We start from the raw sequence: 3,401 nt of genomic DNA, 5'->3' as shown, positions 1-3,401 counted from the left end.
AGAAAAGGGAGGAACTCCCAAAGTCCTCGAGTCCCTATTTCCCTGTGAATGAAAGAGACTAGTATGTAAATAAGAGCTTTGCATAAGCTAGACATTCTTTCAAGTCCAGTTTATCTAGCGTATGAGTCACTTCCTTTTCAAAGCAGGAATTAAAAGAGATAGAGGCATATAATCATTACCTAGCACAAACCTTTTTTTTTTTTTTTGAGTTTAAAAATGAATTTATTAAAGAATGGTCTTAGGAAGGCCACAATGTTTGATTTGTCGTAAAACGAAGTTCTGGGGCTTCCCTGGTGGCGCAGTCGTTGAGTGTCCGCCTGCCCATGCAGGGGACACGGGTTCGTGCCCGGGTCCGGGAGGATCCCACATGCCGCAGAGCGGCTGGGCCCGTGAGCCGTGGCCGCTGAGCCTGCGCGTCCGGAGCCTGTGCTCCGCAACGGGAGAGGCCACAACAGTGAGAGGCCCGCGTGCGGCAAAAAAAAAAAAAAAAAAAGTTTTGTTTCTTCATGCTGTATAATAAAGGTAACGTAAGAAGGTACAGAGTTATAAGCTTCTTTCTACTGGAACTCTCTGATAGTACGGCACAGTGCAGTCACTTCTGCAATGCCGGAATAAATTTTTAAAAAATCTCTTCTTTCTTCTCTTCAAAAAGCGATGAACAATAACGGGATAGCATTAAAAAGCCATTTTTTTTTTCCTATTCATTCTGTAGTATTGGAGCCAGTATTTTTACCATCACAGCCTACAATTTTCACTTTATCCACTTTAGTAAGTTCTGTCACCTCTCCGAATTCAACATCATTCAATACAAAAGTCCACACATTATCACAGAATCTGTACGTATTTAGAGAGCCCCTGAAATTGACTGTTCCTGACCCTCTGTGCCCATGCTGAATTTATAGCCTTATCAAACTGAAGTAGAACTTGAAGGGCAAGGCGGGGGGGTAATCTGTTGAGACTGTGTAAGCTCATCGAGGCTCTCCTGAAGACTGTTTCCCAAAGTGGTATTTCTGTACAACGGATATGCCATGGCTTAGGAGGGAGAAATCCTTTTTCTTATTCAGGCTTGCATTGATATCTGTCAAGTCACTGACCCACACAATCTTAATAGACCTTTTCTTCTTATTCAAGTAGCAAAAAGGTAAAGGGCTCCTCCTTGGACAAAACAACATCATTTTGCATATACTGTACACACAGTCTGACCAGTTCCTATCCTTATTGGCAGAGAGAAATGAACAAGTAAGATAAACAGGCAGATGAGATGATAGAAGAGGCCACAGCCGGTTAACCTGCCACACTTACAAAGGAATCTGAATAACAAGAAGCCTTTGACTGACTCAGGAAAGGTTTATCTCCTCCAAAAGGAAGTTTAACCCCACGTCATCCACTAGAGCAAAGATGCTCATAAACCTTTGGAGGAAGTCTCAGAGTAGCCTAATGCCAGAAAAAAGGAAAAGGAAACAGCAACCCGTTCATTCACAGATAAAGGCTCCGCCTTGACCTTTCAACTGAAAAACAAATATGGCTGTATTCTGTGATGGCACAAAAAGTAAACAGGAAAGTGACTGGCCTCTTTCCCATCTTAATGCCTACTGTAGATCTTGTCCCATCCCTGCAGTATATTTATCAGGGATGACTTTTTTCTTTTTTTTTTTTTAGGATTAAAGATTCAATTTGAAGATTGAAGCAGGGAGGAGGAAGGAAGCAAAGTAAGTAGAAACTGAAGCACATTCCCATTGCCTCGGGAATTCCAGAACCCTAATCCATCCTTCCTATATACCCTGCACATGAAAATGTGTCCAGAAAAGCCTTAGATTCACCCAGTTCCGTCAGCGTCCACAGTTACTAACATGCAAAGCTAATGAGAGCCACCAGCACCAAAGTTTAGAGGTCTTGGGATGTCCTACATAACACGACAAAATTCTATGGAGCATGCACCAATAAAGTGCTGTGCTGGGTGCCAAGGTGACAATAATAAACAAAATAGATCATTTTTCTGTTCTCAGGGATCTGTGGTCCAATGGGAGAGGCTGACAAGTTAACTATTGGTTCCAATGCAGCATATGCTAAGTGCTATAATTGCGGGGTGGGAGAACAGGTTCCTACCAGAGCTCAAGAGGGAAGGGGGTCTTCTCAGGGGACATAATATCCAAGCTGAAACCTAAAGGATGAGTAGGAATAAAGAAAGGATTTCAGGGAAGGGAATAGGCAGGAGAAAGAGGAAGCTTTGCCTGGGTATACAGAGAACTTGGAATGCCTTAGATCCACCCCATAAAAGAAACAAAACCCATGTCAATTAAGAACTAGGTGTTTTCCTCTTCTAGTGTTTCATCAATTAATCCTCCTTGTGCTTTATGAGAAAAACCCTAGCCTTTGCTCTCTAAACAGCAATTTTCCCTCACTTTGCTTATCAGGTAATTTGTGAGTCTGAAGTCGACAGCACTTGAGTAATTAGATTTCAGAGTATTGGGAAGGTTTCTCCATCCTTAAAATTCTTCCTGACTTATTTCATGTTTCTGAATGTACTGTTAGGACTAGATAGGTGATTGTTACACACACAAAATGAATGTAAAAGTACATACATAGGAACAATTATGAAAATAATAACAGCTAACATTTATTACATGCACACCAGCACCAGCCACTTTTTCTAAGTTCTTTATGCATATTAAGTCGATTAATTCACACAATAGTAAAGTCTACTGATATCTCTAGTTTGCAGGTAGGTTAACTGAAGCACAAAACGTTTAAGCATCGTGTCCAAGGTCGTACAGCTAGCAAGCGTAGAGTCAGGATTTGAACTCAGACAGTCTGACTCCAGGGTCCATGAGTTTAACTGCAACGCTAGTCAATCAGGGCGAAGACGGAAACAAACTTTGCCTCACAGCTCTTTCTACCGCTGGACAGTTCTGTGTGGGCCAGAGCTGAGCTGCAAACCTTTCTACCAGGTATACCAAGCAACACAAACTATCCGCTGTTCCACCTGTTAAATCCTAAGGCTGAAAACTTCTGAAATGTCCAGACTCCTCCCCAGATGCTTTGAGCTATGTTACTTCTGTTGGGAGCCCCTATATTCTTTCATAGAAAAGAGCAATTTCTGGTCATTTGGGACCGTTACTTCAGGATGACCGTGATTACATTCATCAAGTTTCTGACACTGAGCTTGCTAAAGGTGCCTTTTCTGAGGAAAACTCAAAACAATCTTAAGCCATTCCTAAGTCTTTACCTGAGGAATTAAGCTGGCTAGTTCTACTGTGGGAAAGTCATCTTTAAATAATTTGTGTACCACACAAAGAATGACTTCAAGAAAATGTAAACAAAATTTTTTTTCCTTTAGTAAAAAGTGTTCTAAGTTGAAGATTTATCTGCCTACCCACAGGAAAATAGAGCCAGCTGATTTT

At 41.5% G+C, this 3,401-nt stretch overlaps 1 pseudogene across 1 annotated transcript; it reads right to left on the bottom strand.

Moving 5' to 3' along the window:
• Positions 1-257: 257 nt before the first annotated feature.
• Positions 258-2,729, bottom strand: LOC307194167 (transcription initiation factor IIA subunit 2-like; annotated as a pseudogene). Its single transcript has one exon. The product of its transcript is annotated as a transcription initiation factor IIA subunit 2-like (transcript).
• Positions 2,730-3,401: the final 672 nt, after the last annotated feature.

Source organism: Stenella coeruleoalba (assembly GCF_951394435.1).
Source record: "Stenella coeruleoalba genome assembly, chromosome: 11".
In the NCBI taxonomy this organism is placed as follows: Eukaryota; Metazoa; Chordata; class Mammalia; order Artiodactyla; family Delphinidae; genus Stenella; species Stenella coeruleoalba.
Note: the sequence above shows the minus strand (reverse complement) of the source record. Positions and strands in the feature narration are given on the sequence as shown.